Below are 25275 nucleotides of genomic sequence, written 5' to 3' on the forward strand. Positions count from 1 at the left end.
GCGCTAGGCGTAACAATGGCCTCCTCAAGCGGAAGACGCCTTTAAACAGCTCAAGTCTGCCTTTTCTTCGGCTCCCGTGCTCTCCAGACCTGACCCTTCTAAACCCTTCCTATTGGAGGTTGATGCCTCCTCTGTAGGAGCTGGAGCGGTCCTTCTACAAAAAAATTCTTCCGGGCATGCTGTTACTTGTGGTTTTTTTTCTAGGACCTTCTCTCCGGCTGAGAGGAACTACTCCATCGGGGACCGAGAGCTTCTAGCCATTAAATTAGCACTTGAGGAATGGAGGCATCTGTTGGAGGGATCAAGATTTCCCGTTATTATTTACACCGATCACAAGAACCTCTCCTATCTCCAGTCTGCCCAACGGCTGAATCCTCGCCAGGCCAGGTGGTCTCTGTTCTTTGCCCGATTTAATTTTGAGATTCACTTTCGGCCTGCCGATAAGAACATTAGGGCCGATGCTCTCTCTCGTTCCTCGGATGCCTCGGAAGTAGAGCTCTCTCCGCAACACATCATTCCCCCTGACTGCCTGATCTCCACTTCTCCAGCCTCCATCAGGCAAACTCCTCCAGGGAAGACCTTCGTTTCTCCACGCCAACGCCTCGGAATCCTCAAATGGGGTCACTCCTCCCATCTCGCAGGTCATGCGGGTATCAAGAAATCCGTGCAACTCATCTCTCGTTTCTATTGGTGGCCGACTCTGGAGACGGATGTTGTGGATTTTGTGCGAGCCTGCACTGTCTGTGCCCGGGATAAGACTCCTCGCCAGAAGCCCGCTGGCCTTCTTCATCCTCTGCCTGTCCCCGAACAGCCTTGGTCTCTGATTGGTATGGACTTTATTACTGACTTACCTCCATCCCGTGGCAACACTGTTGTTTGGGTGGTCGTTAATCGATTCTCCAAGATGGCACATTTCATTCCTCTTCCTGGTCTTCCTTCAGCGCCTCAGTTGGCAAAACAATTTTTTGTACACATTTTTCGTCTTCACGGCTTGCCCACGCAGATCGTCTCGGATAGAGGCGTCCAATTCGTGTCAAAATTCTGGAGGGCTCTCTGTAAACAACTCAAGATTAAATTAAACTTTTCCTCTGCATATCACCCTCAATCCAATGGGCAAGTGGAAAGAATTAACCAGGTCCTGGGTGATTATTTACGCCATTTTGTTTCCTCCCGCCAGGATGACTGGGCAGATCTTCTACCATGGGCCGAATTCTCGTATAACTTCAGAGTCTCTGAATCTTCCTCCAAATCCCCATTTTTCGTGGTGTACGGCCGTCACCCTCTTCCCCCCTCCCTACTCCCTTGCCCTCTGGTTTGCCCGCTGTAGATGAAGTGACTCGTGATCTTTCCACCATATGGAAAGAGACCCAAAATTCTCTCTTACAGGCTTCATCACGCATGAAGAAGTTTGCTGATAAGAAAAGAAGAGCTCCCCCCATTTTTGCTCCCGGAGACAAGGTATGGCTCTCCGCTAAATATGTCCGCTTTCGTGTCCCCAGTTACAAACTGGGACCACGCTATCTTGGTCCTTTCAAAGTCTTGTGCCAAATTAATCCTGTCTCTTACAAACTTCTTCTTCCTCCTTCTCTTCGTATTCCTAATGCCTTTCATGTCTCTCTTCTTAAACCACTCATCATCAACCGTTTCTCTCCCAAGTTAGTTTCTCCTACTCCTGTCTCCGGTTCTTCTGACGTCTTCTCAGTGAAAGAGATACTGGCCTCCAAGACGGTCAGAGGAAAAAGGTTCTTTTTGGTGGATTGGGAGGGCTGTGGACCTGAAGAGAGATCCTGGGAACCTGAGGACAACATCCTAGACAAAAGTCTGCTCCTCAGGTTCCCAGGCTCTAAGAAGAGGGGGAGACCCAAGGGGGGGGTACTGTTACGCCGAGCGCTCCGGGTCCCCGCTCCTCCCCGGAGCGCTCGCTTCACTCTCGCTACCGCAGCGCTCCGGGCAGCTCCACTGACCCGGTGCGCTGCGATACCGTCTCCAGCCGGGATGCGATGCGCATCCCGGCTCCCGTACCTGACTCGCTCTCCGTCTGTCCTGTCCCGGCGCGCGCGGCCCCGCTCCCTAGGGCGCGCGCGCGCCGGGTCTCTGCGATTTAAAGGGCCACTGCGCCGCTGATTGGCGCAGTGGTTCCAATTAGTGTGTTCACCTGTGCACTCCCTATTTATACCTCACTTCCCCTTCACTCCCTCGCCGGATCTTGTTGCCATTGTGCCAGTGAAAGCGTTTCCTTGTGTGTTCCTAGCCTGTGTTCCAGACCTCCTGCCGTTGCCCCTGACTACGATCCTTGCTGCCTGCCCCGACCTTCTGCTACGTCCGACCTTGCTTCTGTCTACTCCCTTGTACCGCGCCTATCTTCAGCAGCCAGAGAGGTTGAGCCGTTGCTAGTGGATACGACCTGGTCACTACCGCCGCAGCAAGACCATCCCGCTTTGCGGCGGGCTCTGGTGAAAACCAGTAGTGACTTAGAACCGGTCCACTAGCACGGTCCACGCCAATCCCTCTTTGGCACAGAGGATCCACCTCCTGCCAGCCGGCATCGTGACACAAATGGACCCAGATAAACTCTCTACCGTCATAGATTGGCCACGCCCCTCCGGACTCCGTGCTATCCAAAGTTTTTTGGGGTTTGCCAATTATTACAGACAATTTATTCCACACTTTTCCACTATTGTGGCTCCTATCGTGGCTTTAACCAAGAAAAATGCCAATCCCATGTCCTGGTCTCCCCAAGCGGAAGACCCATTTAAACATCTCAAGTCTGCCTTTTCTTCTGCTCCCGTGCTCTCCAGACCTGACCCATCTAAACCCTTCCTATTGGAGGTAGATGCCTCCTCAGTGGGAGCTGGAGCTGTCCTTCTACAAAAAAATTCTTCCGGGCATGCTGTTACTTGTGGGTTTTTTTCTAGGACCTTCTCTCCGGCGGAGAGAAACTACTCCATCGGGGATCGAGAACTACTGGCCATTAAATTGGCGCTTGAGGAATGGAGGCACCTGCTGGAGGGATCAAAATTTCCAGTTATCATATACACTGATCACAAGAATCTCTCCTATCTCCAGTCTGCCCAACGACTGAACCCTCGCCAGGCCAAGTGGTCGTTGTTCTTTGCCCGTTTTAACTTTGAAATTCATTTTCGCCCTGCTGACAAGAACATTAGGGCCGATGCCCTCTCTCGTTCTTCTGATGCCTCTGAAGTAGAGGTCTCTCCGCAACACATCATTCCTCCTGACTGTCTGATCTCCACTTCTCCAGCCTCCATCAGGCAAACTCCTCCAGGGAAGACCTTCGTTTCTCCACGCCAGCGTCTCGGGATTCTCAAGTGGGGACACTCCTCCCACCTCGCAGGCCATGCGGGCATCAAAAAATCCTTGCAACTCATCTCTCGTTTTTATTGGTGGCCGACTCTGGAGACGGATGTTGTTGATTTTGTACGGGCCTGTACTGTCTGTGCCCGGGATAAGACTCCTCGCCAGAAGCCTGCTGGCCTCCTTCATCCTCTGCCTGTCCCCGAACAGCCTTGGTCACAGATTGGTATGGACTTTATTACAGACTTGCCCTCATCCCGTGGCAACACAGTTGTTTGGGTGGTCGTTGATCGATTTTCCAAGATGGCACATTTTATTCCTCTTCCTGGTCTTCCTTCAGCGCCTCAGTTGGCAAAGCAATTTTTTGTACACATTTTTCACCTTCACGGTTTGCCCACGCATATCGTCTCTGATAGAGGCGTCCAATTCGTGTCTAAATTCTGGAGGGCCCTCTGTAAACAGCTCAAGATCAAATTAAACTTCTCTTCTTCTTATCATCCCCAATCCAATGGGCAAGTAGAAAGAATTAATCAGGTCCTGGGTGACTATTTACGGCATTTTGTTTCCTCCCGCCAGGATGACTGGGCAGATCTTCTACCATGGGCCGAATTCTCATACAACTTCAGAGTCTCCGAATCTTCTGCTAAGTCCCCATTTTTCGTGGTGTACGGCCGCCACCCTCTTCCCCCCCTCCCTACTCCCTTGCCCTCTGGTTTGCCCGCTGTGGATGAAGTGACTCGTGATCTTTCCACCATATGGAAAGAGACCCAAAATTCTCTTTTACAGGCTTCATCCCGGATGAAAAGATTTGCCGATAAGAAAAGAAGAACTCCCCCCCATTTTTGCTCCCGGAGACAAGGTATGGCTCTCCTCTAAATATGTCCGCTTTCGTGTCCCCAGTTACAAACTGGGACCACGCTATCTTGGTCCTTTCAAAGTCTTGTGCCAGATGAACCCTGTCTCTTACAAACTCCTTCTTCCTCCTCCTCTTCGTATTCCCAATGCCTTCCATGTCTCTCTCCTTAAACCACTCATCATTAACCGCTTCTCTCCCAAACTTGTTTCTCCCACTCCTGTTTCCGGTTCTTCTGACGTCTTCTCCGTGAAGGAGATTCTGGCCTCCAAGACGGTCAGAGGATAAAAATTTTTTTTGGGTGGATTGGGAAGGCTGTGGCCCAGAAGAGAGATCCTGGGAACCTGAGGACAACATCCTAGACAAAAGTCTTATCCTCAGGTTCTCAGGCTCCAAGAAGAGGGGGAGACCCAAGGGGGGGGGGGGGTACTGTTACGTCGAGCGCTCCGGGTCCCCGCTCCTCCCCGGAGCGCTCGCAGCATCCTCGCAATTGCAGCGCCCCGGTCAGACCTGCTGACCGGGTGCGCTGCAATATCTCTCTCAGCCGGGATGCGATTCGCGATGCGGGAGGCGCCCGCTCGCGATGCGCATCCCGGCTCCCGTACCTGACTCGTTCCCCGTCTGTCTTGTCCCGGCGCGCGCGGCCCCGCTCCTTAGGGCGCGCGCGCGCCGGGTCTCTGCAATTTAAAGGGCCACTGCGCCACTGATTGGCGCAGCAGGCTTAATCAGTGAGTTCACCTGTGCACTCCCTACTTATACCTCACTTTCTCTGCACTCCCTCGCCGGATCTTGTTGCCATTGTGCCAGTGAAAGCGTTTCCTAGTGTGTTCCTAGCCTGTGTTCCTGACCTCCTGCCGTTGCCCTGACTACGATCCTTGTTGCCTGCCCTGACCTTCTGCTACGTCCGACCTTGCTCTTGTCTACTCCCTTGTACCACGCCTATCTTCAGCAGTCAGAGAGGTTGAGCCGTTGCTGGTGGATACGACCTGGTTGCTACCGCCGCTGCAAGTCCATCCCGCTTTGCGGCGGGCTCTGGTGAATACCAGTAGCAACTTAGAACCGGTCCACCAACACGGTCCATGCCAATCCCTCTCTGGCACAGAGGATCCACCTCCAGCCAGCCGAATCGTGACACACGGTTTTGTGTACAGTGCCGTGCATAAGTATTCACCACCTTTTCTACCTTTTGTTATGGTATTTCCACAGATAGTAGCATAAAATCCATGGAGCACCATAAAATCCATAATCACAAAATGGAAAGAATATGGCACAAGCACAAAACTATTAAGATAGGGACATCCACACAAACTGACAAGCAGGGCAAGAACAGAATGAATCATAGAAGGAACCAAGAGACTCTTGAGGAGCGGCAAAGATCAACAGCTGAGGTGGGAGAATCTGTCCACAGGACAACTATTAGTCATGTACTCCATAAATCTGGCTTTATGGAAGAGTGACAAAAATAAAGCCATTGTTGAAAGTGAGCCACAAGAAATCCTATTTCAAGTTTGCCACAAGCCATGTGGGAGACGCAGCAAATGTGGAATAAGGTGCTTGTCACGATGCCGGCTGGCAGGAGGTGGATCCTCTGTGCCAGAGAGGGATTGGCGTGGACCGTGCTAGTGGACCGGTTCTAAGTCACTACTGGTATTCACCAGAGCCCGCCGCAAAGCGGGATGGTCTTGCTGCGGCGGTAGTGACCAGGTCGTATCCACTAGCAACGGCTCAACCTCTCTGACTGCTGAAGATAGGCGCGGTACAAGGGAGTAGACAGAAGCAAGGTCGGACGTAGCAGAAGGTCGGGGCAGGCAGCAAGGATCGTAGTCAGGGGCAACGGCAGGAGGTCTGGAACACAGGCTAAGAACACACAAGGGAACGCTTTCACTGGCACAATGGCAACAAGATCCGGCGAGGGAGTGCAGGGGAAGTGAGGTATACATAGGGAGTGCACAGGTGAACACACTGATTAGAACCACTGCGCCAATCAGCGGCGCAGTGGCCCTTTAAATCGCAGAGACCCGGCGCGCGCGCGCCCTAGGGAGCGGGGCCGCGCGCGCCGGGACAGGACCGACGGAGAGCGAGTCAGGTACGGGAGCCGGGGTGCGCATCGCGAGCGGGCGCCACCCGCATCGCGAATCGCATCCCGGCTGGAGGCGGTATCGCAGCGCACCCGGTCAGTGGATCTGACCGGGGCGCTGCGGGAGCGAGAGTGTAGCGAGCGCTCCGGGGAGGAGCGGGAACCCGGAGCGCACGGCGTAACAGTACCCCCCCCCTTGGGTCTTCCCCTCTTCTTGGAGCCTGAGAACCTGAGGACCAGATTTTTATCTAGGATATTGTCCTCAGGTTCCCAGGATCTCTCTTCAGGACCACAGCCCTCCCAGTCAACCAAAAAGAAGGTTTTTCCTCTGACCTTTTTGGAGGCCAGTATCTCCTTTACGGGAAAGATGTCTGAAGAACCGGAGACAGGAGTGGGAGAGATAAGTTTAGGAGAGAAACGGTTGATGATGAGTGGTTTAAGAAGAGAAACGTGAAAGGCATTAGGAATACGAAGAGAAGGAGGGAGAAGAAGTTTATAAGAGACAGGATTAATCTGGCACAAAATTTTGAAAGGACCAAGATAGCGTGGTCCCAATTTGTAGCTGGGAACACGGAAGCGGACATATTTAGCGGAGAGCCATACCTTGTCTCCGGGAGAAAAAATGGGGGGAGCTCTTCTTTTCTTATCAGCAAACTTCTTCATGCGTGATGAAGCCTGTAAGAGAGAATTTTGGGTCTCTTTCCATATGGTGGAAAGATCACGAGATATTTCATCCACAGCGGGTACACCAGAGGGCAAGGGAGTAGGGAGGGGGGGAAGAGGGTGACGGCCGTACACCACGAAAAATGGGGATTTGGAAGAAGATTCAGAAACTCTGAAGTTATACGAGAATTCGGCCCATGGTAGAAGATCTGCCCAGTCATCCTGGCGGGAGGAAACAAAATGCCGTAAATAATCACCCAGGACCTGGTTAACTCTTTCTACTTGCCCATTGGATTGAGGATGATAAGCAGAAGAAAAGTTTAATTTAATCTTGAGTTGTTTACAGAGAGCCCTCCAGAATTTAGACACGAATTGGACGCCTCTATCCGAGACGATCTGCGTGGGCAACCCGTGAAGACGAAAAATGTGTACAAAAAATTGTTTTGCCAACTGAGGCGCAGAAGGAAGACCAGGAAGAGGGATGAAATGTGCCATCTTGGAGAATCGATCAATGACCACCCAAACAACAGTGTTGCCACGGGATGAGGGTAAGTCTGTAATAAAGTCCATACCAATCAGAGACCAAGGCTGTTCGGGAACAGGCAGAGGATGAAGAAGACCAGCGGGCTTCTGGCGAGGAGTCTTATCCCGGGCACAGACAGTGCAGGCTCGCACAAAATCCACAACATCCGTCTCCAGAGTCGGCCACCAATAGAAACGAGAGATGAGTTGCACGGATTTCTTGATGCCCGCATGACCTGCGAGATGGGAGGAGTGACCCCATTTGAGGATTCCGAGGCGTTGGCGTGGGGAGACGAAGGTCTTCCCTGGAGGAGTTTGCCTAATGGAGGCTGGAGAAGTGGAGATCAGGCAGTCAGGAGGAATGATGTGTTGCGGAGAGAGCTCTACTTCCGAGGCATCCGAGGAACGAGAGAGAGCATCGGCCCTAATGTTCTTATCGGCAGGCCGAAAGTGAATTTCAAAATTAAATCGGGCAAAGAACAGAGACCACCTGGCCTGGCGAGGATTCAGCCGTTGGGCAGACTGGAGATAGGAGAGGTTCTTGTGATCGGTGTAAATAATAACTGGAAATCTTGATCCCTCCAGCAGATGCCTCCATTCCTCAAGTGCTAATTTAATGGCTAGTAGCTCTCGATCCCCGATGGAGTAGTTCCTCTCCGCCGGAGAGAAGGTCTTAGAAAAAAAAACACAAGTAACAGCATGCCCGGAAGAATTTTTTTGTAGAAGGACCGCTCCAGCTCCTACTGAGGAGGCATCAACCTCCAATAGGAAGGGTTTAGATGGGTCAGGTCTGGAGAGCACGGGAGCTGAAGAAAAGGCAGACTTGAGCTGTTTAAAGGCGTCTTCCGCTTGAGGAGGCCATGACTTAGGATTGGCATTCTTTTTGGTTAAAGCCACGATAGGAGCCACAATGGTGGAAAAATGTGGAATAAATTGCCTGTAATAATTGGCGAACCCCAAAAAACGTTGGATAGCACGGAGTCCGGAGGGGCGTGGCCAATCTAAGACGGCAGAGAGTTTGTCTGGATCCATTTGTAGTCCCTGGCCAGAGACCAAGTATCCTAGGAAAGGAAGAGATTGACATTCAAACAGACATTTCTCCATTTTGGCATAAAGTTGATTGTCACGAAGTCTCTGAAGAACCATGCGGACATGCTGGCGGTGTTCTTCTAGGTTGGCAGAAAAAATCAGGATATCGTCCAGATACACAACAACACAGGAATATAAGAGATCACGAAAAATTTCATTAACAAAGTCTTGGAAGACGGCAGGGGCGTTGCACAGGCCAAAGGGCATGACCAGATACTCAAAGTGTCCATCTCTAGTGTTAAATGCCGTTTTCCATTCATCCCCCTCTCTGATGCGGATGAGATTATAAGCACCTCTTAAGTCCAGTTTGGTAAAGATGTGGGCACCTTGGAGGCGATCAAAGAGTTCAGAGATGAGAGGTAGAGGGTAGCGGTTCTTTACCGTGATTTTATTAAGACCGCGGTAGTCAATGCAAGGACGTAGGGAGCCATCTTTTTTGGACACAAAGAAAAATCCGGCTCCGGCAGGAGAGGAGGATTTGCGGATAAAGCCCTTTTTTAAATTTTCCTGGATGTACTCAGACATAGCAAGAGTCTCTGGGGCAGAGAGAGGATAAATTCTGCCCCGGGGTGGAGTAGTGCCCGGGAGGAGGTCAATAGGACAGTCATAAGGCCTGTGAGGAGGTAGAGTCTCAGCTTGTTTTTTGCAAAAAACATCCGCAAAGTCCATATAGGCCTTAGGGAGACCGGTTACAGGGGGAACCACAGGGTCACGGCAAGGAGTACTGGTAACCGGTTTAAGGCAGTCCTTGAAACAAGAGGGACCTCAACTCTTGATCTCCCCTGTGGACCAATCCAGGGTTGGGGAATGGTGTTGAAGCCAGGGTAGTCCAAGGAGAATTTCGGAAGTGCAATTGGAGAGGACCAAAAACTCAATTTTTTCGTGGTGAGGTCCGATGCACATTAGGAGGGGTTCCGTGCGGTAACGCACGGCACAGTCCAATCTTTCATTGTTAACGCAATTGATGTAGAGAGGTCTGGCGAGACTGGTCACTGGGATGTTGAACCTGTTGATGAGAGAGGCCAAAATAAAGTTTCCTGCAGATCCGGAGTCCAAGAAGGCCTTAGTGGAGAAGGAGAAGGTAGAGGCAGATATCCGCACAGGCACAGTAAGACGTGGAGAAGCAGAGTTGACATCAAGGACTGTTTCACCTTTGTGCGGAGTCAGCGTACGTTTTTCCAGGCGGGGAGGACGGATAGGACAATCCTTCAGGAAGTGTTCGGTACCGGCACAGTACAGGCAGAGATTCTCCATGCGGCGTCGTGTCCTCTCTTGAGGTGTCAGGCGAGACCGGTCAACTTGCATAGCCTCCACGGCGGAAGGCACAGGAACGGATTGCAGAGGACCAGAGGAGAGAGGAGCCGGGGAGAAAAAACGCCTCGTGCGAACAAAGTCCATATCCTGGCGGAGCTCCTGACGCCTTTCGGAAAAACGCATGTCAATGCGAGTGGCTAGATGAATGAGTTCATGTAGATTAGCAGGAATTTCTCGTGCGGCCAGAACATCTTTAATGTTGCTGGATAGGCCTTTTTTAAAGGTCGCGCAGAGGGCCTCATTATTCCAGGAAAGTTCTGAAGCAAGAGTACGGAATTGCACGGCGTACTCGCCAACGGAAGAATTACCCTGGACCAGGTTCAGCAGGGCAGTCTCAGCAGAAGAGGCTCGGGCAGGTTCCTCAAAGACACTTCGAATTTCCGAGAAGAAGGAGTGTACAGAGGCAGTGACGGGGTCATTGCGGTCCCAGAGCGGTGTGGCCCATGACAGAGCTTTTCCAGACAGAAGGCTGACTACGAAAGCCACCTTAGACCTTTCAGTAGGAAACTGGTCCGACATCATCTCCAAGTGCAGGGAACATTGTGAAAGAAAGCCACGGCAAAACTTAGAGTCCCCATCAAATTTATCCGGCAAGGATAGTCGTAGGCCTGAGGCGGCCACTCGCTGCGGAGGAGGTGCAGGAGCTGGCGGAGGAGATGATTGCTGAAGCTGTGGTAGTAGCTGCTGTAGCATCACGGTCAGTTGAGACAGCTGGTGGCCTTGTTGCGCTATCTGTTGTGACTGCTGGGCGACCACCGTGGTGAGGTCGGCGACAACTGGCAGAGGAACTTCAGCGGGATCCATGGCCGGATCTACTGTCACGATGCCGGCTGGCAGGAGGTGGATCCTCTGTGCCAGAGAGGGATTGGCGTGGACCGTGCTAGTGGACCGGTTCTAAGTCACTACTGGTATTCACCAGAGCCCGCCGCAATGCGGGATGGTCTTGCTGCGGCGGTAGTGACCAGGTCGTATCCACTAGCAACGGCTCAACCTCTCTGACTGCTGAAGATAGGCGCGGTACAAGGGAGTAGACAGAAGCAAGGTCGGACGTAGCAGAAGGTCGGGGCAGGCAGCAAGGATCGTAGTCAGGGGCAACGGCAGGAGGTCTGGAACACAGGCTAGGAACACACAAGGGAACGCTTTCACTGGCACAATGGCAACAAGATCCGGCGAGGGAGTGCAGGGGAAGTGAGGTATACATAGGGAGTGCACAGGTGAACACACTGATTAGAACCACTGCGCCAATCAGCGGCGCAGTGGCCCTTTAAATCGCAGAGACCCGGCGCGCGCGCGCCCTAGGGAGCTGGGCCGCGCGCGCCGGAACAGGACCGATGGAGAGCGAGTCAGGTACGGGAGCCGGGGTGCGCATCGCGAGCGGGCGCCACCCGCATCGCGAATCGCATCCCGGCTGGAGGCGGTATCGCAGCGCACCCGGTCAGTGGATCTGACCGGGGCGCTGCGGGAGCGAGAGTGTAGCGAGCGCTCCGGGGAGGAGTGGGAACCCGGAGCGCTCGGCGTAACAGTGCTCTAGCCAGATGAGACCAAAATTTAACTTTTGAAAAACACTGTGTGGCGGAAACCCAACACTGCCCATCACCCTGAGCACACCATCACCACAGTGTAACATGGTGGCAGCACCATGCTGTGGGGATGCTTCTTTTCAGTAGGTAACTAGAAAACTGCTCAGAATCCTTAAAGAAAATCTGATGCAGTCTGCAAAAGACTCGAGACTGGGACAGAGGTTACATTTTCAGCAGGACAAAAACTCTAAACATATAGCCAGAGCTACAATATAATGGTTTAGATCAAAGCATGTTCATGTCCTATAGCTCTGTCTCCGCTATTTATGAAATAGTGTTTTCCGAGCAGACATTCCGCAAATATTCTGCCATATGAACATGGTCTAAGGGTGGGTTTACACTTTAGAATTTCCTCACAGAATTTCCTCACTGAAAATAATCCTCATCAGGAACTTTTATTGACATCAATCGAGATTTGATTCCACAAAGATTCCGAGCAGAATTTCTGCCATCGTTTTTGCATGGAAAAGTAGAAGAAATCAAGTTTTGTTTAGTATGTCATGGTTGTACAATATCTATGCAGTGTTTGAACAGACCATGCCTTGTATTGCACTTTTTTTCGATTTTGCAGTTTTCTCTCCATCTTTCTGTAGGGTATGACATGGGATTCAAGGGGGGGAGGGGGGGGGGGGGGGTTTCTGATAAAAACAAAAAAAGAAGAAATCAAGTGAGGAAATTCTGCCATATGAACCCAGCCTAAAGGGAATTCGGCACGGGAAATTCCTTCGCAGAAATTATGTGTAATTGGTGGTTTTTTTTCCACTAAATGTGCAGCTGAACTTAGGGCAGTAATTGTTCCTCTAGAATTCGGACCTGCCTCAAGAATTCCCATGCAGAAATATTTGTGCACAAAGGAGCAGAAAACCCATTGAAGTCAATGGGAGTCTGATTTAAGGCAGAATCCATGAAGAATTTAATGCAGACAATCTGCACAAATTCTGCTTTGATTTTTCCATAGTATGAACTCGCTCTAAGACAGCAGTACAGGGCTCTGTAACAATGTCTTACCCTTATGGCATTTTAATAAAGCTACTGATGCTAAATATCCACATGCTGCATATTTGGTAAATAAGTTACACTGATAATACAGCTTTACCTCTGTATGAAGTCATGGCATGCCGTATTGTACACCATTACAGAGCTTTCAGAAGAGTGTATATCAATCATCAATACAGAGCGAGACCATAAATGCAATATTGTCTTAGCTTGCCCTTGATACACTGGGGGCGGGTACTCTATCACGATTATAACATGTGGACTAAATCACACCAACATGCAGTGGCCAATGGTTGCACAATGTTGTGGCATCTTACAGTTATTGGCCAACACATGTGGACATGGTTTTGCCCACATGTAATGATCTAAATACAGAACCCCCATAACCTACCAAGATGAAACCAAGGTGCTAAGTTGAAATTGGTGCATCAGTGTTAGGAACAAAAAAAATTCAGATGGAGATGATCATACAAATAATAAGAAATGACAAACAATAACGGTATCAATTGAGACAAGCAAGGTCGTGGAACAGAGGAGGTGTGAAAACCCTGACAACCAGGGAGTAAGAAAAGGTAATAACTATTTTGGATTCTTGGATAACCACAGGGAATTTCTAAGTGATGCAGTTTCCTCATCTTGATTTCTCCTTTTCAGCTCTTACACACAGAAGTCATGGAACAGCAATGTATCTTCTAGGATACGCTGGAGATTCTGTACACAGCAAAGGCAGGCAGCAAGAGTCATAGGAGTTTTATAACTCTGCAACTAATCATTGCATTGACTCTTTTTCTGCACTCCTGCTCTCTTAGGGCAGAAATTATATCTTTAGTAGCACTATCTGTATGGGTGTACAAACAGTGGAACAAGGAGGGTAGAGGGGGGTCGGGAGGGGTCTGACAACTGTCAAGAGGGATTTGAAAGATACTGATTTCATGTCTTAGACCCAGGAGAGACTGGAATCCTACCTAAATTGTAGAGCAAGCCCTGGACTGGTAGACTTGGATCACATGACATAGCTGGCCATAATGAAATGGTTAACAATATACAGATGCAACTAAACTGGGATAAAAAAAAAATATATATATATATAACTAGAATATAGCTGGGAATTTCACAAAAATGCTGGAGTGCTTCTTTTAGAAATTAACCAAGCTGCAGGAAATGTTATAAAAAAAAAAAAAAGATCCATATGACCACTGCAACCAATGACCTGGTCAGTGGCTACAGTGGTCACATAGATGTATGGCACGTCATCACTCTGGAAAAATAAACAAAGTTAAAAGGGGACCATTAGGGCATCAGCGCTGGAACAGTGGAATGGGGATTTAACAGGTAAGTAATGTTAGTATTTTTAATTTTATTACATTTTCTACATTAGTTTCTTAAACTTTTGGACAGCCCCTTTAATTTCTTGTAATTGCTGAGTATTGTTTATACAAGAGATTGTGAACTAAGCTCATGCTTGGAAACCTATTAAAAATAAATGTGTTGCAGGATAATAATAGCAAGTCTAGTGATTCACTTCCATCTATCTAATGTACCTTTTGTTTAGAGAATGGAAAAGCCATAAAAGCAATTGCTTAGCTCTGATAACTACAGGTTCTCCTGCGTCATCTTTTGTAAAACCGCTCAATAATCCCTGTTGTTATACAGAATGGATTATTGATGTGTCTCGTGCAATGTATATGTCAATTACCTCACTGTTTTTGTTATAGTAAACATGGTGATAAAACAAGCGCAGCCAATAGGCACAAAGGATAGGTAGGTTTATTTTTTCTAAAGCGTAATACGTACTACAGTCCATGTAGACTTTGCAACAATGTACCGTCATAGACCCCCAAAGCATCACTGAGATACTCCAATTCTAACCCCTTCAACATCTATATAGAAACAGTGTACGTAAGTGTATGGTGAACATGGTTCAAAAGACACTGGTAGAAGCATCCCTATATTATCAGGAAAATTTGTTTAGAATCTTTTTAAAAAAGACACAACTAATGGACCATGGTTTATGAAAAAAGCTGCCGTGTTTTTCTAGTCTCATTGTTAGGCTGGCGTGCCTTAGAGCAGTGGAACCTCGTGTCACAGTTGTTTGGCTGCTGGGAAGGGGTCCTCCTAATCTTCTACAGGACCCCTGCAAGGAGATTTGGATTTAGCCAATGAGATCCCAGGTCATGGTCCTCCAAAGAATCACTGGCTGGCAACAACACATCTACAGAGAAAACAATGGGGGAAAAAAACCAAAGCACACTCCTAGTGCATTACCCAAACGTAAAGGAAGACTTAGTAATAATCGGTTGCACTTACCAGATTGCATTGTACTCAGAGAACAACATCTCTATTGGCTTATCACAACAGCATCCTCGGTCAGCAGCCCTGGAACAGCCCAATCTCTGGGGTTTCGGCAATTAAATATGTTGATTTGAACAAGATGAAAAAAACTTTGATCCAGATTTGACACTTCTCTAACAGATTAATTTAAAAAGTAATGTAATAGTAAAAATATTAGCACATTCAACATGTTTCAAGTTTTTACTGAACTCTTTTGCAAATGCGTGTAAATGTCTGCCGCACATCTGTTGTCTGGGGTACCCCTATCTTCATAACTCTGGAAAAGTTGGACTTGGTGTCACGATGCCGGCTGGCAGGTAGTGGATCCTCTGTGCCAGAGAGGGATTGGCGTGGACCGTGCTAGTGGATCGGTTCTAAGTCGCTACTGGTTTTCACCAGAGCCCGCCGCAAAGCGGGATGGTTTGCTGCGGCGGTAGTGACCAGGTCGTATCCACTAGCAACGGCTCACCTCTCTGGCTGCTGAAGATAGGCGCGGTACAAGGGAGTAGACAGAAGCAAGGTCGGACGTAGCAGAAGGTCGGGGCAGGCAGCAAGGATCGTAGTCAGGGGCAACGGCAGGAGGTCTGGAACACAGGCTAGGAACACACAAGGAAACGCTTTCACTGGCACGATGGCAACAAGATCCGGCAAGGGAGTGCAGGGGAAGTGAGGTGATATAGGGAAGTGCACAGGTGAACACACTAATTGGAATCACTGCGCCAATCAGCGGCGCAGTGGCCCTTTAAATCGCAAAGACCCGGCGCGCGCGCGCCCTAGGGAGCGGGGCCGCGCGCGCCGGGACAGGACCGAGGGAGAGCGAGTCAGGTACGGGAGCCGGGGTGCGCATCGCGAGCGGGCGCTACCCGCATCGCGAATCGCATCCCGGCTGGAAGCGGAATCGCAGCGCCCCGGGTCAGTGGATCTGACCGGAGCGCTGCAGTGGGGAGAGTGTAGCGAGCGCTCCGGGGAGGAGCGGGGACCCGGAGCGCTCGGCGTAACACTTGGTTTATACCCTCTATACCAGATCCTTTCTTCATCATAAATTTTGCCAGATAGGCTGAGTACTATACGTTGTCAGCTCAGCCAATGTTGTAAGTCTACAGGGGCTACTATGTCAGACTGAAAGTCAGTTCACATGTGCGTATTTTTGCTGCAGATTTGCTGCATATTGACTTTGCAAGCAGGAATAGCCCTTAAATGTCAGTATTAAAGATTGCCATAAAATAATCATTTCAAGTTTTCACGTGAAATGGTTTGTGTGTACTCTGCCAGCCGTCTGCTATGAGGGCTATATATTTCACCCGTGCACATGGCAGTGGGTCCTTTGTGAGTAGATACAACGTGTCTGCTTTGTGTTATGGTTCCTGTATATCTCCAGCAGTGTGACGGAAGTAGATGTGTTTGATGTGTGACTATGTATAGGAATAGCTGTCATGCTTTACCTCTCCATACCAAGCAACAAAACACATGAAACCATAGAGAGCAGGATATGGATTCCCCTGGGAAGGACTATGTTAAGTGTTCTCACTTCCTGCGCTGTTTTCCTTTCCTTTTCTATCTTGTTTTTGGCTATTTCTATTACCTCATCCCACTGTTTATGGTAGAGGAGTAAGTTCAGAGTATGAACAAGTAAAGAAGGCTTAAAATTTTTTATCTTCTGTATTGTGCCATATGCAGATCACACGAATATCGAAAGGATAGGGGATAAGATGCCTGATCGCGGGAGTCCCGCCGCTGGGGACCCCCGTTATCTTGCACGCCGCATCCCATTAAAATCAGTCCTCGGAGCGTGTTCGCTCCGGGTCTGATTACTGTCGATCACGGGACCGGAGCATTGTGACGTCAAGGCTCCGCCCTGTGTGACTGGATAGGGGATAAGAAAGGGGATAAGATGTCTAAGCGCCGGAGTACCCCTTTAAAGACACTGACTCCCAGTCTGCACAAACTAGCTGTAGACCGCAAAGAGTCAGAGATGATGTCACATGGGTATCAGCGAAACCGGATTGGCATCAGAATTGGGAACAAGCCCACAAGATTTATTACACAACCTAACCGCTGGGCGCGGGGGGGGGGGGGGGCAAGCAGAGTGCTTCTTAATAGAAATCCCCTATACCAAACACATATACTGTAGTTAAAAACCTTAAAGGGGTACTCCGCTGCTTAGTGTTTGGAACAAAATGGCTGTCATGCCCCATCCCATAGACTTGCATTGAGGGGCGGAGCGTGACGTCACATGCCGCCTGCCCCATGGTCGCCGGTAATCAGACCCAGAGCAAACATGTTCCGGGGACTGATTTTAACTGGGGTGCTGCGTGCAAGATTACGGGGGTCCCCTGCGGCGGGACTCCCGCGATCAGGCATCTTATCCCCTATCCTTTGGATAGGGGATAAGATGTCTAAGCAGCGGAGTACCCCTTTAACCTGACTCCACTATTATTGTTCAAGTGAAGTTGATGTACAATGGGGGAGATTTATCAAAACCTGTCCAGAGGAAAAGTTGCCCAGTTGCCCATAGCAACCAATCAGCTTGTTTCTTTCATTTTTAACAAGGCCTCTGCAAAATGAAAGAAGCAATTTGATTGGTTTCTATGGGCTACAGTGCAACTTTTCTTTTGCAAAGGTTTTGATATATCTCCCCAAATATGTGCAGTAGCTGCTCCTAACTTTATCTGAGCAATAGTAGTAGGGTTTTAACCAAATCTCTTTGTTCTAGATTTAGATCGTAAAGAATCATTACTAAAAATGTCCTCTTTACTCATCTCTGATTTCACTTTCATCGATCCCCCACAAGACCTCCTTTTGTGCTCTCCATATGTCCGATCCCCTACACTGTTGTCTCCAAGACTACTCTTGTGCATAAACCTGCTGTGCAGCTTCGGCCAGCTGTTTTAGGTATATTGCGGCCTCCTGACTCTCCACCTATAGATGATGGAAAGTCAGCTGCTTGGAGCTTCCCGTTTACCATCCGTACACACTAGAGATGCCCACTAAGGCTGCATTCACACTTCGTTTTTACATTACGGGTGCCGGATCTGGCTGGCGGAGAGGCAAACCAGGCTCTCCCGTACCTCAGCCGGACCAGCGCTGAACTCCATTTACTTAAATGAGCCGACCGGAGTAAAACGGTGACTCTGTTCGGCTCATTTCTGACCCGTATGCGGTTTTGTAACCGGACCTAAAACCGTAGTATACCACGGTTTTAGGTCCGATCAGGAAACTGCATGCGAGTCAAAAATGAGCCGACCGGAGTCACCATTTGACTCTGGTCGGCTCATTAAAGTAAATGGAGTTCAGCGCATGCGTCAAACCGGGCTCTCCCGTACCCCAGCCGGATCCGGCACCCATAATGTAAAAACGATATATGAATGCAGCCTAAGCCAATCACTGGGCACAGCAGTAATTTAGCAATTTCTTATGTGCCAAGAATAGGAAGCTCTGAGCAGTAGGGATGGCACTGGTGGTAGATCAGTTGCAGGGGAGTATGCATTTTTTATTTTGTTACCACCCTAAACATGTTTCATATTAAAATATTTGGATAACTCCTTAAACTCCATTTTACTTACAGAGCCTTGAAATGAATAGCACCTTAAAATAAAATAATAACATATAAAGGTGACATTTTTTTTTTTCACACTTTAGATATTACTCTGCCTTTACCGTGGGTGGCATTCTATTTTGACAAATTCATTTTAAAATATTTAATCTTTAAAAAGATAAATGATTTCTATTGTTAGTGAATGAAGTTAAAACAAAAAATGACCCTGCAGTGAAATGTATCATATTTAACCAAGGTCTCACATCCTGGAAAGAAAGAATCTGTTCTTACAAAACAGGAAAACGCAGAGCGAGATCCTGGAGTTGGTTTGTTGTAAGGAAAAATAATCCTAAACATCTATTCATTCTTCTCCTTGTGATCAGATGACTCAGTTTATCTTTGTCTCTGAAAGAAGCTATTAGTGTTACTGTAAGATTATGTCTGCATATGATCATTGACAGTAACTCCATGCTCAGTACTCAGAATGAAGTGTCATCACACTAAGTGACTGCATATGGTAACTGCATAAATGCTTTATTTAGAAAACCACTTGAAAGGGTTTCTAAAGGAGAAAGATAGTTCTTCTGTGAACACACTTTTCTGTTTTGTGTTTCAAAACGCATCTAAAAACATCAGTTTTCCAAGAAATTTGAATGACATTTTAAGGGTACGTTCACACGAGCGGATTTACAGCATATTTTACGCTGCGGATCCACTGGTGAAGGCCCGCTCTATGCTGTCTTTACATGTGCCTGCTCGTAGCGACAATACGCCATGACGAGAAGACACACTGTAGCGATGTGCGCGGCGTACTCGTACATCGCGGCCACTCTCCCTGCTCTGAGCTAGGCAGAGTATTCCCACGATGTGCGAGTATACTTCAACTCACACATCGCAGTGTGTCTGCTCGTAGCGGCGTATTGCCTCTAAGAGCAGGCACATGTAAAGACAGCATAGAGCGGGCCTTCACCAGCGGATTTGCAGCGTAATACTTTCTCCCCGCTACCCTCACTTCGCTACAGGGACACTGCAGTGATTTACATCCCCCCTCTCACCTGCCAGCGCCACACAACTCCCATCTGTCTGCTAACTGTTGCAAGACTACAAGTCCCAGCATGCCCTTACAGTGAGGACACGCTGGGAGTTGTAGTCTTGTAGCAGCGGGAGCTGAACGGCGTGGGCGGGAGACAAGGGGGGGGGGGATATCAGTGTCCCTATAAGTGAGGGTAGCGGGGAGGCAGTATGAGGAGCCCGGGAGGCTGCACTGTAATGTCAAACTACAACTCCCAGGTTGGGAAACACTGTGCCCGGCCTCCACCCCACCTTACTGTAAGGGCATGCTGGGAGTTGTAGTCCTGCAGCTGGGGGCAGGGGACAAGCTTGTCACTTGCCCACACATCTCCTGCACCACACAACTACAACTCCCAGCATGTCCTTACTGTAAGGGCATGCTGGCAGTTGTAGTCGTGCGGGGCGGGAGATGTGTGAGCAGGTGATAATAAATGTACTAACCCGTTTTTTTTTTCTTCTCATTTCAGATCCGTGTATCCCGTGGACTCGGATTCGGTGGACTACTTCGATGACCAGCATTTTTCTTTGTTTGATTTTAATAAAATGGTTAAGGGCTTGTGGGGGAGTGTTTTTTGTAATAAAACTTTTTAAAAACCTGTTGTGTTTTTTCCTTACTTTACTTGACAGGTTTAGTAGTGGAAGCTGTCTTATAGACGGGGTCCATTACTAAGCTGGGCTTAGCGTTAGCCACAGAAACAGCTAGCGCTAACCCCCAATTATTACCCCGGTACCCAATGCCACAGGGGTGCCGGGAAGAGCCGGTACCAAGAGGCCCGGAGCCTCAAAAATGGCGCTCCTGGGCCTAGACGGTAACAGGCTGGTGTTATTTAAGCTGGGGAGGGCTAGTACCAATGGTCCTAGCCCACCCTGGTAACGTCAGGATGTTGCTGTTTGGTTGGTATTTGGATGAGAATAAAAATAGGGGGGACCCTATGAGTTTTTTTTTAAATAAATAATTAAATATAAAAAAAACAACACATAGGGTCCCCCCTATTTTTATTCTCAGCCAAATACCAACCAAACAGTAAAAGCCTGACGTTACCAGGGTGGGCGAGGACCACTAGTACCGGGGTAATAATATGGGGTTAGCGCTAGCTGTTTTTGTGGCTAACGCTAAGCCCGGCTTAGTAATGGACTCAGTCTTTAAGACAGCTTCCACTACTAAGCCTGTCCAGTAAAGTAAAAAAAAAAAAAAAACACAACAGGTTTAAAAAAAAAAATTATTACAAAAAAACACTCCCCCACAAGCCCTCGTTAACCATTTTATTAACATCAAGCAAAGAAAAATGCTGGTCGTCGAAGTAGTCCACCGAATGCGAGTCCACAGGATACACGGATCTGTAGAAGAAGTAACAAAAAAAAAAAGTGTAAGTACATTTAGGGAGAAAAAACAGTGTTACAAAAATGTAATAAACACACACACACACAGTAAACGCCGTTTACCACTATTCTGAGCCATGACTACAATTTAGTTATTGAATTATTTAGATGTGGTGAAAAAGCTAAAAAAATACTCAAAAACAAAAGATCCAGAAGGAAACCTAGCAGCCAAACCTATTCAGACAGCAGGAAAAAGGAACAGACTATTTTTTCTACTACATGAAGTAAATTTCCCACTTTTGCCTATGTGTGCCAAATTTATTAACGCTGTGCAACAATTTAGTAAATTTGTCGCACATAGTCAAAAATGAAGTAGAAAAAAACAGGGTAAAAACCAGACTACATAGTAAAAGATTAGTAAATGCCCCTCATAGTGTTTCTGGATTTTGCTTAAGCGTTTGATACTGTCCCTCATAGACGTCTGACAGGTAAGTTAAGTTCTTTGGGTTTGGAAACTTTAGTTTGTAACTGGATTGAACACTGGCTCATGGATCGTACCCAGAGAGTAGTGGTCAACAATTCATACTCTGATTGGTCCACGGTTATTAGTGGTGTGCCCCAAGGTTCAGTACTGGGCCCGCTGTTGTTTAATTTATTTATCAATGATATAGAGGATGGTATTAACAGCTCTGTTTCTATCTTTGCAGATGACACCAAGCTTTGTAGCACGGTACAGTCTATAGAGGATGTGCATAAGTTACAAGATGACTTGGATAGACTAAGTGTCTGGGCATCCACTTGGCAAATGAGGTTCAATGTGGATAAATGTAAAGTTATGCATCTGGGTACAAATAACATGCATGCATCGTATGTCTTAGGGGGGATTAAACTGTTAGAGTCACTGGTAGAGAAGGATCTGGGTGTACTTGTAGATCACAGACTACAAAATAGCATGCAATGTCAGGCTGCTGCTTCCAAAGCCGGCAGGATATTGTCATGTATAAAAAGAGGCATGGACTCAAGGGACAGGGACATAATACTCCCCCTTTATAAAGCATTGGTACGGCCTCACCTGGAAAATGCTGTTCAGTTTTGGGCACCAGTCCATAAAAGGGACACTGTGGAGCTGGAAAGGGTGCAGAGACGCGCGACTAAACAATATGGGGCATGGAACATCTTAGCTATGAAGAGCGATTAAAGGAGTTACAATTGTTTAGTCTTGAGAAGAGACGTTTAAGGGGAGATATGATAAACGTATATAAGAATATAAATGGCCCATACAAAAAATATGGAGAAAAACTGTTCCATGTCAAACCCCCCCCCCCAAAGGACGAGGGGGCACTCCCTCCGTCTGGAGAAGAAAAGGTTTAGTCTCAAGGGGCGACACGCCTTCTTTACCATGAGAACTGTGAATTTATGGAACAGGCTACCTCAGGAACTGGTCACAGCAGGAAAAAATTAAAAGCTTTAAAACAGGGTTAGATACATTCCTGGAACAAAATAACATATGTAAGAAACATAAAATCCCATCCCTTCCCCAATATCGCGCCACACCCCTACCCTTCAATTTCCTGGTTGAACTTGATGGACTTGATGTAACATAGGCACATAGCAGGGAGAGAAAGAGGTGGCAGCCTAACTACAGTGTGGTTGCAACAAAAAAAGGGGTTAACTACTGTTGCAAAACTACAACCCCAAGCATGCCTGGACAGCCGAAGGCATGCTGGGAGTTATAGTTTTGCAACAGCTGGAGGCACCCTGGTTGGGAAACACCAGTGTTAGAGCACAAAGGGGGGTAGGAGCTAACTACTGTGTAAGGGCACAAAGGGGGGTGGGGGCTAACAACTGTGTAGGAGCACAAGGGGGGCATAACTATTGTGTAGGAGCAGAAGGGGGGCATAACTACTGTGTAGGAGCACAAGGGGGGCATAACTACTGTGTAGGAGCACAAGGGGGGCATAACTACTGTGTAGGAGCACAAGGGGGGCATAACTACTGTGTAGAAAAGGGAGCATTCATAATTTGTGAAGTGCCATAAGAAGCAGTGTTACTGTGTAAGATGTCATGGGTGCACTGTAACTGTTTGGGGTAAAGTACTATGACAGTGTAGGGCATCAAGGTAGTGATTATTAACATTTAGGGTGCAATAGGTGAAAAGGATGTTGGAACAGTGAGGAGCCCAAGATGTTTGTCCAGCAAATGTTTAGAGAAACATAGTCCTGGCTTGAAGAAATGTTTATGGTGGTCTAGGACAGGTTTGGAAGTACAGGTAAAGACTGGCACATTCTGGATGGAAGTCTACTCTTTAATAAAAAAAAACATTTAATAGGAAGATTGCCCAGAAAGAAACAACCTCACCAATATATGAGCACAGTGCTAGGCTGCTGATCCATACAAAATGGAGAATGGACAACCCCCTAAGCTATCTCAATGTGGTTATCCAGGCTAGATTCCATTTGTAGAATAGAAGAACTGCTGAGCTGGGAACATGACAAAGTTGTGGGAACCCTGGTTCACCTGCCGTAAAGAGAAAAACACCACCTCTATGTGACCTTACTTAGAGGTTCTTCTAAACCCTTCCTAACACAACACTAGGACTCTGGAGTTCACCTACTATTCACCTGAATATAGTCACAGTAATACTGTCATATCTCAATTTATCGATTAACACTATGATAACACTCACGCCTTACAGGTTCCCTCCTCCTTTTCTAAGTTTGGTACTTTGACTTAGGAATTTTATCATTGTGGCTCTATAGAAATACATTCTGATGGTAACACTATTATGCACAATTTCTCTCTCTGTTTACTGTTTATATTCTGTTATAATACATAATACCTGATATACGTGACCTTTATAAAAAAAATTTAGACCTGTCAGCCCACTATAACTCTTTATTTATATAGCAAACACAGATAAGCAAAACACTGTACACTTTAATCTGTACTGTGCAGTAGTCAGGTATGGTCTGCAGAATGCCTTTGTAGGATTGAGAACTACTACTATATGGTCCCTGTATGGTGCAAATATTGATGTTTGTATAGAAGATTTTATTAAGTAACAGTATAGCGGTATTATTTAGTTATTATGTGATGATCATTGTGTGATAGTATTGTTTAAACCTTGTATAATAGTATTCTAGTTATATTGGTCTTGATATTCTGGGTTTTGTTCAGTAAGTGTGGGGTTAATATTTGCTATTTGTATAGTGGTATAATTAGGCAACTGTATTGATTTTGTCATTTATTATAATACATTTGTCTTAATTTTGAGATATACACCAGAAATACTATAATATTCCTGAATCAGGCACCCAATACTATGTGATACCATGAGTATGTATATAACAGAGCTGCTACCATCCACAACCCACATATTCTCTGAATAGCACAGAGGGGCTCAGACAGTGTCTTAACATAGTAATGTCTCCTGTCTCCCTTCTATAACTGGGAGGGAAAGAATCTCAGGAGTTCCTAGACCTGAGGACATAGCACTCCCTAAATAACTGCTTGAAAGCATGTAGGAGAAGCCAACTTACGTGAAAGTCATTGGCCCTTATTTACTAACAGGATTCCTACTCTTTTTGTCAGGTTTTGAGCCTAAATTCTGTCACACAGAATGTGAATTTTCAGGGAAGAAAACCCTACACTTTAATGCATGTATAAAGTTTCTGAAAGCGAAGTAAATAAGTAAATACCATGAAAAAAGGTCGGAACAGCAAAAAACGCAACAAAACCTACACTCCACTTTTAATAAATCAGGGCTATTGTCCTTGTCAGGAACCATTCCATTCTAAAGGTTGTCTAAACATCACAGAGTACATTGTGCTGCATACTTTATCATATAACAGAAACATTTGGGCCATTTGTATTATCCTCAACAATCCAATACACTACATAATCCATATCTGTTCCATTCTTAGCTCTATACTTTTGAATCTAACTTCTAATTTGCTTTGTTAGACCTTTCTCTATAAAGTACCAACTAGAAAAACACCAATCAGGTGAGGATAAAACTTAACTTTTACTTAAATAATGATTAAACAACCACAGATAGGGTACACATAAGTTGATAGGGATGGGGATGAAGGGTACAGGTGAAGCCCTAACCTAAAGTCCCTAAGCACATGAGAATCTCCTATTTACTAGGTGTGGAATAGGGAGAGGGATACATGACAAAAATACAGTACAATACAGTGATTAGTGGCAATCCTATCTTGCCAACGCGTTTCACCCCTCTATACCTTTCTCTATAAGCAAAAGCTGCATGATGCATCCAGTATGGCTCCCATCTCTTACATACTGCTGTAATCCAAAGAAAACAATTGACATATTAATTTTATTAGCCAACATGTAATGCTTCTGTTTATTTTTAGAGTAGCTCCAGTTAATATGGCCAGATATACCATGGCGATAGCAGCTAAATGTGCCTGAAACAGGACCTCCATTTGTGCTGATCTTGAGCTGAGAAGGATGGATTTTGTTTACATATTTCTTCTCCAATAACTAAGGAATATGTATAGTTGGTAAGGAGGACAATGTAAAAACTATGGCATGAAGATTTGGTACACATCACTCCCCAATTATGTAGACATCAATCTACACTTTTTGT

The 25275-nt window shown here is 47.1% G+C and overlaps 1 long non-coding RNA gene across 1 annotated transcript in view; it reads left to right on the forward strand.

The window, feature by feature from the left end:
• The window catches only part of LOC130358717 (uncharacterized), a 40866-nt gene that overhangs the window by 15392 nt on the left and 199 nt on the right, over positions 1–25275 (forward strand). Inside the window, exon 3 of the long non-coding RNA XR_008889628.1 lies at positions 25040–25189. This is a non-coding gene — a long non-coding RNA (uncharacterized LOC130358717). The remainder of the gene's footprint in view (positions 1–25039; positions 25190–25275) is intronic.

The sequence above is a fragment of the Hyla sarda genome, chromosome 2 (assembly GCF_029499605.1).
Source record: "Hyla sarda isolate aHylSar1 chromosome 2, aHylSar1.hap1, whole genome shotgun sequence".
In the NCBI taxonomy this organism is placed as follows: domain Eukaryota; kingdom Metazoa; phylum Chordata; class Amphibia; order Anura; family Hylidae; genus Hyla; species Hyla sarda.